We start from the raw sequence: 15,452 nt of genomic DNA on the forward strand, positions 1-15,452 counted from the left end.
TCTTCAAAAGGAAGTTTCCAGGGAAACCCAAAGAAAATGGGGGAGAAACAACAACAATAATCAAACAAGGACATGAAAGGAAATTGAGGCTTCTGACACCTATAGCTCCAGTATACATTAAACTCAGCCTGACTCCCAGCCAGAAAAACATAAAAACTCTCATTAAAAAACCTCTTTGTTGGGCTGGAGGTGTAGCTCCATTGCAGAGTGTTTGCCTAGCATAAGTGAGGCACTGGGTTTGATCCCTCAAAGGACATAAAAATAAACAAATAAAATAAAGACACACTGCCCGCCTACAACTGCAAAAAAAAACTTTTTTTAAAAGCCTGTTTGCCTCAGTTTTTATTACCTGATATATCATGTCTGACTTTCAACCAAAAATCATAGGTATGCAGAAAGTAAGAAAAACCATCTAAAGAGTCAAAGCAAGTATCTGATCCAGATACAGATATGAGAAAGATGCTAAAACCATCAGGTTGGGAATAATTAATGTGTGAAGGGATCTGATGGGGACAACATGAAAGAAGATATGGGCAATACAAGTGGAGGGATGGGCATGGTAATGAGGAATCAAAAGGAATTGTTAGAATTAAAGAACTGACAAAAATGAAAAGTCCTTTGATGGGATCATCAGTAGACTGGATACAGCTGTGGAAAGGATCAGTGAGTTTGAAAAGTGTCAATAGAAACTTTCCAAACTGAAATGCAAAGAAGAAAAAGAATTGTACCTTCTCCTCTAGTTTAATCTGAACCCACAGGGTGGGCAATGTGGCTGTTGAAACAGTAGGGTTGTCATGATCAGGCTCTGTAGAATGGGGGTTTCCAGCACATGCAATAAGGATTTCCACTGCACTCTTCCAAGAAGGGATCAAGAAAGCTGCTAAGCCTGGATTCAATTAAAGTTGAACTATTTAGAAGCTACTGTAAGTAACTAAATGTAGATTTTCATGGTATAGCCCCCACCACAGAATTCTTAAGTTTCAACAATACCTCAAATAGGAAGAAGTTTTCTACTGCCTTGCTTAGTCTGGCACCATTATTTGTTTTTCTCTTTTTCTTTTTTTTTCTGGTGCTACAGCAAACAGAATCCCCTTATTCTTTCTCTAGTTTCAGTAGCCCAGGAAGTTGCCCTGTGCGTGCATTTGAGGAATCATGCTCATTCTGATAGTGTTGGTTGTCTGTTGAATAATAAGGGTGGCTGCCACAGTAAAATAATAAGAAGGAATTCATGTGAATGAGGTGGCCCAGGAAAGATTTAATCAGGGGTTGCCAGTTAGGTGTTCACAAAAACATGAAATGCCATGTTCAGGATTGACTGCTGATATGATGTTCCAGCTAATGTCACAGTTTCCTGGTGGGACAAGATTTTTCTTCCATCTGGAAGGTAACATTTGTCCACTGGTCAGTTCCTCCTGACAAGAAGTTCTACTTGACAATTACTGAGGTCCCTAATAAATAAAATATGGGGAAAGAGATGAATTATTATTTAATAGATGCAGTGCTGTTTGGGTAATTTCCAGGGTGCATAGGTGGTACACTGGCAGCATGAAGGCAAGAGTCAATGCTTGGACATCTTCTACTTAGTCTGCACAGAATTTCAGGTTGTGTTTTATTGATTAACATATTACAGAAAAAAATTAAAAATAACTTCTTTATATTAATTAGCTAAAGTTTTTAAATAAGCAATTCATAATATTCTTGCTTCATATATATATGTTCCAAATTCCAGGATACATATTTCTAATGCCAATTACTTTTAATATTTCATTTTCAATTTTTATAAATATGATCATGAGCTTCATCAGAGTTATTTGCTTAATTACTTGAAATGATTGACTCCCTCAATTGATTCTTAATATCAGCCCAGAATATTTTTAATTGAGGGATAATTCACAAAATACTGTCAAAAATGTAGCATCAATTTGTCTATTCTTAACTATTTTTCTATTCACATGTGAATATATCAAAACCTAAATGTTTACAGGTACTGTCTTTCTGTCTGTGCCTTTCAGTGTCTTTTTTTCATAAATATTTTTGCAAGAAAAAAATCATTTGATTAATTTTTATATATATATTTCAAGCTTTGTTTTAAATTATCCACAATGTGCTAAAAGCTTCATAGGGTTTTATTAGCTGTCCATTAACTGAACATTTGGACTAAAGTCTGACTTTGAATAAATTTTAACTGAAATATAGAATGTTGTTTTCAAAATGTTAAATGCCACACTGAGATCTTTAGATTGATTTCTAAAATAGTTCTTCAAGGGGCAGACATTTCTAATATACTACTGATAATGACTTCAAAGAGAAAAAGGGCATAATAGAATACAGAATTTGTTGTTATGTTTTCTTTCAAGAGCTACAGAACTAAAACTTGATAATTGTGTTGCATTTGGTTTATGTCGTGTGTGCCTCTGTGTGTGTATATATGTGTGTGTGTGTGTAAATATTGATAGTTGCAGTTTCTGTTTCAGTTGATAGAATATGATAACTAATATTAACAGCATTTATAGTGATGTCTGATGATTATGTTTTGACAAAATGAAATTCTAGTGACATTTGATTTCATAAATTGAATTAAAAACAACTTTTTCAGGAATTAATTGACTTTTTATTTAAAGTATTTGATGACATTGATATAAACTGGAATTATTTCACTGTGGAGTTCTGATAACACAGGTATATATTGATTTTTCTTTCTTTTTTTTACTGAGAGTCTTACACTTATACATAGTAGTTGGATTAATTTGGACAGAATCAAATATGCATGGAATTTGATTTACTTCTCTTTGGTACATAATACCCCCAAGCTTTCCCTTCCTCTCTCTCCCTCTATTCTCTTTCCTTGACTCTATTAAATTTCCTTTCACTTGTTTATTTATTGGACATATACTGCTTATTAGTTCACATTTGATAGGACATAAAGAAACATAAAGATGAAAATACATGTTGAAAATCTATCTTATATTGAGTTCAAAAGATAACCTTTAAACATATTACTATAATTATACTTGCTAAACCATGAATTTGAATGCACATGTCTCATGTGGATCAGTTTTACACTGATAGTTTAACCAACTTGAACTCTTAGATTTCTTGAGTTCAGTTGTTTCACCAGCATGGATGGCAAAAGTACATCAATATATTGTGGGATTATATTTTCTTTTCTTAAAATATTTTAGTTGTAGGTGGACCAAGTTCCTTTATTTTATGCACTTATTTTTATGTGGTGCTGAGGATCGAACCCAGTGCCTCACCCATACTGGGCAAGTGCTCTACCCCTGAGCTACAAACACAGCCCTGGATTATATTTTCAATATAAATTTCATAAACATTATAATTTCAGAACTAATTTTTTCCAACAAGTATGTAATTTTTCTGAGTTTATTGCTGTTGATTAAAAAATTGCAATCAAACTACAAAGACAAAAGCATGATCATCCAGTAAATATTGAAATGTAGATTTGAGCAACAACATGCATAGGCAATCACTGTAACAAACATCCATACAGATATGTTCTACTGAAGAACTGCTCAGTCTCTACATAAAGCATGTATTTCAAATATAGTTAATAAAACTTGTTAGCATTTCCCATTAATCATGATGGTTTTAATTATATTTAAGTTTCATTACCAATGATGGCCCACTAGGTATTGATGAAGTGGTTTGCCAGGATGGCCAGACAGAAGAGCATACTTAATTGTTTTAGAATGCAATCTTTAAAGATGTCCAAGGGGTGGAGGATACAAATGAATCTCCATGCAAGGTTTAATTTGGGAAATAACAAAGAATATGATTTCAACCTGCAACTAGTTCCAGGCCAGGGTGGCCTTTGTATGTCCAAGGAGTAAAGGAATGTTTGAGGTTCCATTGGAAAAATGAAAAGCTAGTTAAAGTTTTTTGTAAAAAAAAATCATTGGCATTTTTAGAGCTGAGTGATAGTGAGCTCTGATTTTTAAATGGATACAGTTTGTAGGCATTAATTGTTAGAGCTAAAATAATTAAATAGTAGAGTAAGAGCTAACTGTTTGATAGAATTGGGCTTGCAAGATGGCATGTCAGGCCAATGTTTTAATATAAGTGGTAAGTTGTCTGCTGGTTCCTGTTACAAGGTGACTTGGGCACAGAGCCCTCTCTTCATGGCCTTCCCCTTCTTTTATTTTCAGGACTTGAAATAGGCAAATATATGGTGAATGACAACCTTCACAAAGACATTCATTTTTTGGGTTTAGGAAATAACCAAAAAATATGAACTGGATTTTTGGTTAGATTTCAGAATTAAATATGTGAAAGAATTCAGTTTACTGAACTAGGTAAGGCTCTTATCTAATGTTATAGAGGAAACGACAGAAGATGAAAGTGAAAAAAATGCCAAAATCATCCTGTTAATTACATTGATAATAATTTTGTAAGATAATAATAAATTAGAATCATACTTTATAAGCAATATGTGTTTGCAGACACAAAGTTTAACCTGTCAATTGCCCAGGAAATTCAATATTTGGTTATCAATGTTATTGAGAACATCTTCACCATAGAACCACATTTGAAATTATCACTTTGTTATAGTGTTGCTAATTATTCTCATTAAAACAAATAAGTTTTATTATCTCCCAAACTCTAAAATCATGTGAAGATTGAAGTTCCCTAAAAGAGGAAAACTCAGGATAAGATTCTGAAATATTCAGAATAAGTATCTGGGTTGATTGCCCAATACAGTAAAAGTTAAATTATCTCTATAATCCAGTTGCATTAATTGAGTCTATCCAATAAAACAAATCTGAAATCTAAGTCATATGATATTCTTATTCCATAATGAAAAGACTAAAAATGCTAAATATATTTAAAGGTAGAAAACACATCAGAAAAAGGAAAGTAGGAATTCCATGAGGGAGGTGTGAAAGTGGAACACTAGGAACTTGAAGGTTTCTTTGCCATTTTAACATACCATTAACATGCCATTAATAACAGACAAAGTTATTAGCAGTGTAAACAGTTTTTTCAAAACAGAAATGGATTAACCTCCATTTTATATTACTACAAATGATTTAGAAAATGACTAATGAGATTTTAATTTTGATGGAGTTTATCTTAAAACAATTTGTGCCAGTATGACTAGAAAGGATCAAGCTTTAATTAGATTCAGAAAAAATCCACAGTGAAAAAAAGCAGGTCCATTTTCAGATGCCCAGACCTTCCTGTGCCTGGTTCACCTTCACACTTGGCTATTGCTCAGCCGGTTTTTTTTTTTTTTTTTAATTTTTTGTAGTTGTAGATGCACACACAGTATGCCTTTTTTATTTTTATTTTTATGTGGTCTTCACTACTTTCCTGTTCCTTCCCCTCCTCCCTACACTTGTTCTCATTCCTCTACTCCAGTGTTCTTTCTTCCATTTATAAGTAGTTTTGTTGTAAGTTAGTACACTATGTATTTATATAAAGATAAAATTAATTTTGATTTTTTTAATAATTACATAGGAAAATATGATCAGATTCATTCCCCCATTCTTCCCTTTTCTTGTCTTTCATCTCTCCCTCTTGATCCCCTCCTTCTACTTCACTGATTTCTACTTTCATGGGTTCTCCCCACTCCCCACTTCTTATTTTGTCTTTCTCTCACCCACCTATTATTTTGGTTTAGTTTGCACATATGGGAGAAAACATTAGACACTTGACTTCCTGGGTCTGGATTATTACACGTGGCATGATATTCCATTCATTTTCTAGCAAGTGCCAAAATTTCATTCTTTTCTAAGACTGAGTAAAAAAACTCCATTGTGCATATATACCACATATTCATTATTCATTCATCTGTTGATGGCATAGATTCTGGTCCCTCAGTTTGGTTATTATGAATTGTGCCTGCAATAAACATTGATGTGTCTGTGTCACTATACTGTGCTGATTTTAGGTCTTGGATATATATCAAGAAGTGGGATAGCTGGTAATATGGTGTTTCCATTCCTAGTTTTTGAGGAATCCCCATAAAGCTTTCCAGAGTGGACATACTAAGTGGAAGTCCCACCAACAATGACCAAGTGTTCCTTTTTCCTCACATTCTTTCCAACACTTTTTATTTGCATTCTCCAAGGGCACTCTACCATGAGCTTCAAACTTAATTTTATGTACATGATTCCTCATCTTAGGTCTTTGTGGGTATCTTTTTGTTTTGTTGTTTGTTGTTTTTATGGTGCTAGGGATGGAACCCAGGGGCACTCTACCACGAGCCTCAACCCCAGTTCTTTTTATTACTTTTTAAATTTAAAACAGAGCCTTGTTAAAATGCTTGAGGCTGACTTCAAGCTTGTGATCCTCCTGTATCAGACTCCTAAGTATCTATAATTATGTGTGTGCTGCCCTCACTGTATCTCAATTTTTGACTACTAAAATGAATCAATAAATATCTACAATATCAGAATTAATTGAGACTGTATGAGCCAATGACTTTTTCTCATCAAGTAGGTATTTCTATTATAAAAGAGATGTATTATTTATTCAGAATTTTTCAGACAAGGTATGGTGGTTTATTATATCTGTGAACTTAACTTCTTTTAGCCTCCATTACACCTTCCTTTTCCTGTGAGATTCCTGCTCATTCTTGCAAAAATGACTTCAGTATTTTTATATATTATACCTGTGTTCCAAGAAATAAGAGAGGAAAGAGGAAATGCAGGAGTCAAAATTTACAAGTGTATTCTATTGAATTTACCAACTCCACCTCTCCAAAACTAAAAGCATGAGGTATATTTTGGCATAAGACATTGAGATTAAGAGCCAGATAGGTCACAGAGAATAATAATTAGACAATGATTTGAAGAGTTCAAAACAACCTTAAGATTTACCACAACTGAAATTCAGAAGACTAAATAGTGAGTAGAACATTTCACATTCTCTGAAATCAGAAATTAGGCAAAGAAATAAAAGTAAAGTTAAACAAACCTGGGTATATTGACACCAGATTTCAAAGTATATAAGAATGCAGTTATTTGGAAATAAAATAAATAAAGAATGCACCTAGTTATGTTTGTGACTAAGGAACTCAAAATATTGTATATTAAATATAAATGCAAATTTCATTTTGTGCATTGAAAATGGAAAATAAATGTATGTGGTTCACAACTGTTTGTAAGGGGAAGTGATAACTTCAATATACTTGATAGCTTTTTTTTTTTGCCAGTAAGAGTATTAACTGTAAACATGTATTTTCATCATGACTGGAGTGTTTCAGAATTACAGTACCAATATCAAACAGTGCTCAAGCTGATTTCAGTTTTTAGAGCCATTTTAGATTTATGGAAAAATCGAAAGTAAGGTACAGAGATTTCCTGTCTATCTCCTACATTCCAATGTGCATAATCTTCCCCATTATTAACATCCTCCACCATAGTGGTGCAGTCTTTATAATTAATGACCCTAAATAGACACATCAAAATTGTCCAAAGTCCATAATTTATGTTAGGATTCTCTCTTGGTGTGCATTCTATACATGTATCCTTTAAAAGAAAACGTAGGCTTTTTGACAGGGTGCTATGATGAAGAGATCTCACCTGTATAAGTGGTAAGGAGATTTACTTTACTCTTACTAGTCTATTGAGCCACATGATATTTCATTCTATCACAAAGATAATATGACCACATATGGACAAGAATGTCAAAATTAATTGGCCAAAACAAAACATTCCAAGATATTTAAAGCATATAAAATTGAATATGTTCTAAAATTACTATGAAAGTATGCATGTGTGTACACATCCATATATTTTTTAAAAGGAATAATTAAAATTTTATTTAAATTAAATAGTTCACTGAAAGTTCCAGAAAAGTTTCAACTTCAAAAGCACTTCATAAGATTTAGTTCACTTATAAATAAAAACATCAATTTTCTTAAACAACAAAAAACATGTATTAAATTGTTAATAATTTAGTTAGAAACTGCCATTTCATAAGTTACCAGTTCTTGAAATTTGTTGGTCAAGAACTTTTTTAAAAAAAATTAGTTGTAGATGGGCACAATACTTTTATTTATTTATTTATTTATTTATTTATTTTTATGTAATGTGGTGTTGAGGATTGAACCCAGTGCCTCACACATGCTAGGCACTGAGCTACAACTCAAGCCCCAGTCAAGATTGTTTGACAATAATACTTTATGCAAAATTCCAATGTATAAAGTGTAATAAAACTGCTCCAACTGAAACAGAAGTCTCTGGAACTCTGCTTCCTGTCTCCTGGTCCAACCAAATTGAGGCTTCAGTGGCAATTTTCCTTAAAGCATTATATTAAAATAGACCATGAGAATAAGTACACTATTTTATTTTATTCATTTGCAAGAGTATCAAATGATTTTATTACAGAACTTAATCACATTAACTCACTTAAAAAAAAACACAAACATGAGAAAAGGATAAACAAATCCAAGGCTCACTAGCCCTTGGAGGACAGGAGGAAACCCTGGACAGAGAACCCACATTTTTCCTTATGCCTGATATCTCTGTGTCCCTGCTCACTCCAGGCTTCCACTTTCTGTCACCTCTGAAAAGGGGAGAAAATTGACTAGAAGAATCATGGACCAGAAGGTCACAACCAACTAAGGATATCTGATGCAAAGGGCTTGTACATTCTAGTCTGTAACTCTGAGAAAGAAATTGGATGTGCACTGTCAAATACTTACTCCTAAGTTTACTGCCCTTTGATACTGGTTATGATCTTTCACTGTAGCTTCTGTTTATCCCAGAACACAAACCCTCAAATACATGTGCAGTCTCCATGTTCAAGGATCAAGTTGTTTGAGAACCACCTCAGTGGTTGTAGTGTGCATAAACTGTAGTGTGTACTGGGTGACACACCCTAGGACAAGCAGGTCCAGTGGCAGCCCAATGCAAGGGGCACACATGAACAACATTCTCACTGCTAAATTTCTTCCTGTTCTATTTGGGCAGTGCCTCACATTCCAGGTAGAAATCTTGAGTGCCACCTCTCACCCACTCCCCTGGCCAAATGAAGTCATGCTGTCATGGAACAGAGATCCAAATCTTCACCATTAACTATATAGAGCTTTCCAAGGTGCCACGAATATTCTTAGAAGTGTCCTGGGACAGGGCTGGTGGATCCTGGCTCTCTGGCTAAAAGGAAGCTCAGTACAGCTTCTTTTTTCTGGGCCTCCAGGAATTTCTTTGATCTGGGGCCTGAAGCTGTGGTTGATCTTTGATTCACCTACTGAGAAACAATCCTGTCTACTCCTCCTGCATCCCAGACTTTCTTGAACCACATTCTGCCTCAGCCCATTTGGTAACTGGTTCTGGTTCATTGTAGGATTCCATTTCTGCTTGTCCAGATGTGTCCACACAAAATCATCTTTTTGCAGACTGTGGTGTCTGCTTCGGGTACCTAAGGGGGCAAAGTGGTGTAGGAAGCAGCGGCATCCCGTGGGACATTGCAGGAGGGAGGGCGTGGCCAGATTGAAAATATGCCAGAAGCAGGGGTCAGAGGTGGGCGCGGGAGTCGCCTCTTCCAGCCAATCAGCCGCTGGCTGCGTGTGTGGCAGCCCATGCTGGGGACTGTGCCTGGCGGAGGCCTTGTTACAGAATCTGCACGGCGGGGAGGGCGCTCTTTGTTTTCAGCGCGGGCCTTGGTCACAAGTGGCTAAGGTGGCATGCGAAGGGTTGTCCCGATAACTTCCCCAGGTCTTTCGCAGGCTTGGGATGCATCCCTTCAGCCCGGCGCCTCTCTCCGGCGGCCCAGATAGTTCCTGCCCAATCGAGCGCCCGCCTTGTTTAGCTCTCCTTGCTCGATGGCAGCGCGCCGCCCGGTGAACCTGTGGGCACCGGGGGGCTACAGGGGAATGCTGCGGATGACCCAGGCACCGACCCCCTAGGGCCGCGTTAGGCGCCGGAGAACCTGGGCCCCAGCAGAGGTGGCAGGCGGCAAAGTTCGGCTTAGGCGATTGGGGATGGTGGGCGCTGCTAGAGCTCCAGCCTTATCAGTTCTGGTCGCTGGCGCAAGGTATGTGGGCGTTGGAGACAGGTGTTGCTGGGGGAACGGAAGGGCGCAGGCTCAGGTTGGCACCTGCTGGGTGGTTTAGGGTGGTTACAGACCGGGTGGCTCCGGATTTCAAGCCCTGTCCCGGGGGCTCAGCATCGCGAACTTTGCAAGCAGGAGCTCCTGGGTGTCTGACTTTTCTTCTGAGTCACCTGATTGGGACTGTGCATTGCTAGGTCTGGAGGCGGTTGATGGGTTACTGCAGTGTGCCTTTAATCCATGCAGGAATTGGAGGAGAGGAAAACTGAGCTGTAGAGGGAAAATACTGGGAAGAACACCTGGCATGCAAAGGGTTGTTTTGAGTATTAAATGGACAATGCCCTTTCCAAATATGTAAGGAGGACTTTCAAATGGCAATCATTATTAGAGTCTTACAGAAAAATAAGAATGAGATTTGACATTTAGACTACTGAGGAAGAGGGAGAACATCAGTATAGGGCAAACGAAAGTCAGAACAAGAAGGCAAGAGGAAGAATCATGTCATTTTTGCATGTAGGGATAAAGGAGCTTTATAAAATACCTGTTGTAACTAGGAATGTAGCTGAGTGACAGAGTGCCTGCCTAGCATGTGCAAATCCTGTATTCAATCCCCACTACTGCAAAAACGAAAACAAGAAAAAGAAGAGAAAACATTGGTTGACACTGTCAACTACTGGAATCAGTTGGGCAGTGGTGTAGAGGATTGGGTCGTGGGAAAAAGAGTTTAGACACTGTACTGAAATGATAGCAAGGCTGCTCAAACATGAGTAGAGTACAAGTGAAAGCTCCAACAGCAGGAGAAGCCTTAGGGTTTTCCAGTTGGCAAAATGGACTGTGTGCATATGGAGAATGAAGGAAAGAATGAAGTTGGAGATAATTCCTTGGTTTGTGGCTTGGAAAACCCTTGAAACTAATTATTAGAAATACTTGATTTTACTTTAAAATGAATATTTTAAAATGGCTGTCAAGAAACTTAATGAAAAATTCTATCTGGATGACTCAGAAAAAACATAAGCCATTAGAAAAAAATCCAGCAGGTATGTTAAGTTTAAATGACTAATTAGATTATTTTTTACAGCAAATCATCTATTTGAAAGGAACCTCCTGATCTGATGATCAATAATAATCGATTTTATTTATTTAATATATCCTTGTTCCTCATGATTTAAAATATTTGAAAAATAATGCTACCTGAAAAGCGTGGGCCTCTTGGTGATCCTTGTTCTCCTTTAGTAGTCATAGGTCTTGTTATCTGGGTCTTTGGATTACATTGAGGCCCAGTGAAAAGATGATCATTGTTGTAGAGTAGTTGAACTTCATCTAATTCTATCTTTTCTTTTGCATTGTATGGATTTTTCAAATAATGAGAAAGAATGTGTTATTGCTTGGGAAAAGAAGTCAACAGTTGAAGAGAAAGCAAAAGCAGATTCAGTAAAGCTCCCACCTACATTTTTTTGTGGAGTCTACAGTGATACTGATTTGGACAATGGAAATGGGGAAGACTTTCAGTCAGAGCTTCAAATAGTTCAGGAAGCTCAAGTAAGAATGTCTTCATTGTTTTCCTTTTGATTCCACTGACTTTGTTGATGTAGTAAGCAGTAGAATGTTCTTAGCAAATGGAAATGATGGGTGTGGCTAGCAGATAGAGTGAATCTAAGTAAGTGGAGAGGCATATTATTTATGAATTGGTACACTCAAAAAATAGGATATTAGATTTTCCAAAATTGAGCTATAGATTTAAGGTGCAGTGCCAGTCAAAATTCACCAGGATTCTTTGAAGATATAAATAAGCTAATTCTCAAAATTTCTATGGAAAGTTATGATCGTATGTTTGTTATTATTGATGAACCCACACTGAGACATTATCACCCAGAGTTTTGAGTTTTTATCTAAAATGGATATCCAATTTTGTCAAATTTTCTTACTCCATCTATTGTTGTGATCATGGAACTTTTTATTAAATCTATAAAGAATATTGATTTTTGAATGTTCAGGAAACCAACATTGCATTCCTGGAATAAACCTCAATCATGGATATTAATTAAAATTTTATATGAATTCAGGTTTGAGTAAATTTTGTTACAACTTTTGGATTTATATTTATCAGGGGTATTGGTCAGTAGTTTGTTTTTTTTTTTTCTGGCATGTATCTCCTGCCCTCAACATAGACATGTTCTCCCTCATTAACATCCTGTACCATGGGGGCATATTTGTTACAATCATAAAACCTGTATTCATGCATCACTACCCAAAGTTTACAGTTTACATTAGGATTCCCCCTTGTTTTGTGCTTTCTATGAGTTTGGACAAATACTTAATGAATGATGTGTACACCATTAGAGTGTCCTACAATGTGATTTTACTGTCCTGAAAAGTCCTCTCTTACATTCCTGATCCCCATTCCTATCTGTCATTGATAACATGGTTGTTGGGCTGTGTTTTTAATATCTTTTAGATATCAATGGACATTTATTTATTTATATGCAGTGCTGAGAATTGAACCCATTGCCTCACATGTGCCTGACAGGTACTCTATCACTGAGCTACAACCCCAGCCCCTCTTTGGTTAATTCCTAGGTTTGGTTAAGAAGTTGATTTTGATCATCTTTGTTAGTGTTTTTCTTGTTTTTAAGAAGGAGTGTATTTATAATAGCCCACTCTCTACCATTTCAGAAGTGACAAATTGACCCCTTTGTCTTGACCATCCTTTCTTTTTTCCTTGTTATTTTTCTTGAATCTGCTTTATCTGGTAAAAAAAAATTAACTCAACCATATTTTTGTGTTTAAGTATATGTATTTGTGTGGTATGATCTTTTTTTTTAACCACCTATATCATAATGATTTTCTTTGGACTGAATTTTGGCAGTTTCTTTAAAAAATCTAATTGGATAATGTTTTACAAATAATTTACATTTTATTTAATGTAATTGTCATGGTTAGACTTTTATCATTTCCTTTTTAGTTGCATTTATCCCTTTTATTTTTCATTACTGTTTTCATTTTTTTTAAATTATTTCAATATTCTTCAGAATTCTTTTACATTTGATTGTTGTACCATTTTTGTGGTACTAGGAAATAAAAAAAAAGAGCTTTGTGTGGTCTAGGCAAGGACTCTATCACAGAACTATGTTACTGTTGCTTTTTAAACTTTTAGTTTCAGACAGGGTCCTGCTAAATTACCCAGGCAATCCTACTTCAGCTTCCTGAGTCATTTGGGGATTAAATGTGTGTGACACTATATCCCGTTGGCAATTGACTGTTGTGTATTCAGTTTTCAACATTTAAACTTGCTATTGCTTAGCAGTTCCAGGAAATTGTGTATTCTTTGTGTTTTTTTTATTTTTACATTTAAAATCATATCATCAGTAAACATTGATAATTTTATTTTTTCCTTTCCAATCTTTATATGTTTATACCTTTTATTTCAGTGTATCTCATGAATTTCTAATGTATCTTCTGATATGAAGGAACATTCATACCCTGCTATTGTTCTTAATAAGAAAGCTCTTTTCTCAATGTTAAATATTATGTTAACTGTAATTTTTTGGTAGATGTTCTTTATCAAATTTAATAGGTTCCTTATTTATAATTTATAGAGAGTTTTTTTATGGTGTTGGATATTGGCAAATGATTTTTCTGCAACTTTTTTTTTTATGGGTGCTGGGGATCGAACCCAGGGCCTTGTGCTTACAAGGCAAGCACTCTACCAACTGAGCTATCTCCCCAGCCCCTGCAACTCTTAACATGAGCTCAGGATTCTTCTTTCAGCTGTTTTATGAGTACATTGCTGTAATCAGTTTTCACATGTTCAACCAGCCTTTCATCCTTGGAGTAAATCTTACTTAGTTGTGTATATAATTCTTTTCGTATATTGATTTTTTCTCTCATAGTTTTTAAAAATTGGTGAATTATAGTTTGTGCATGATGGGATTTGTTGTTGTATATTCATATATGCATATAATATATTAGTGTAATTTGGTTAATATCACTCTCCAGCAAATCCCCCCCCACCTCCCAATCCTTGATCCCTTTTCTCTACTTTCTCTACTGACCTCCCTTTGATTTTTAGGAGATTCCCCCTCCTCCACTTTTTATTTCTTTCTTTCTTCTCTAGCTTCTGCATATGAGAGACATATGACCCCTAAACTTATGAGTTTGCCTTATTTAACTTAATATAACGGTCTCTGGTTCCATTCTTTTGAATAAATACTGAGGTGTGGTATAGCTGGGTCATGTGGTGGTTCCATGCCTAGTCTTCTAAGGAAACTTTATACTGATTACCACAGTGGTTATACTAATTTGCAGTCCCACCAACAGTATAAAATATTCCTTTTTCTCTACATCCTCTCAAGCATTTATTATTATTTTTGTTCTTGATGACTGCTATTCTGATTGGTGTGAATGAACTCTCAGTGTAGTTTTGATTTGCATTTACCAAATTGCTAACGATGTTGAACCTTATTTCTTATATTTGTTGGCCATTTGTATTTCTTTTTTTGAGAAGTGTCTTTAATTCATTTGCCCATTTATTAATAAGATTATTTGGTTTTGGGGTGTAAAGTTTGGATGTGGTTTTTTTTTTAGTGTAAAGCCTTTAAATAGTCTAGATATTAATTATCAGAAGAGTAGCTAGCAAAGATTTTTACCCATTGTTTAGGTTCTTTTTTCACATTCCTAATTGTTTCCTTTGCTGGGCAGAAGCCTTTTAATTTGATGCTGTCCTATTTCTTAATTCTTGGCATTATTTCCTCTGCTTTTGGGGTCCTATTGAGAAAGTCATTGCCTGTGCCTATAAACTGTAGTGTTGACTGTGTTTCATTCTAGGAGTTGCAAAGCTTCTTGAACCCACAGCCTTTTTAACATGGGTGGTACCACTAGCTAGTACATCCACCTACCCTGATTTTTTGGGGGATTTTGTTGGATTTTGTTTTTGTTCTCATGAGATAAACTGGTCTAGTTTTCCTTTGTTGTAATATACGACTTGGGTATTAGGGTGATGCTTTCCTCAAAGGATGAGTTAGGAAGCATTCCCTCTGCTTCTGTTTCTTGGTAGACATTGTACAAATTTGTATTTCTTTTTTGAATATTTAATAGAACTCACCAGTGAAACCATCTGAATCTGATGTTTTCTTTTTGGAAGACACTATTAATTCACTGTCTTTAACATACATGTACAGGTCTATTGAGGCTATTTCTCCTTGTATGCATTTTGGTAGATTGCATTTTTTAAAGTATCAATCTAAATAAAACTTTTAGATATACTGCTGTGCATGATATTCTTATTTTTACTGTTAATGTCCATGATCATTAGTTCTGAGTCCCGTTTCATTTGTGATGTAATATGTGACTCCTCTCTTCTTGGTTAGCATGTGACAGGTTTTTCAACTTTTATTGATCTTGACAAAAAAGTTTTGGGTTTTGATATCTTTTTCTTT

Source organism: Sciurus carolinensis (genome assembly GCF_902686445.1).
Source record: "Sciurus carolinensis chromosome 14 unlocalized genomic scaffold, mSciCar1.2 SUPER_4_x, whole genome shotgun sequence".
Lineage (NCBI taxonomy): Eukaryota > Metazoa > Chordata > Mammalia > Rodentia > Sciuridae > Sciurus > Sciurus carolinensis.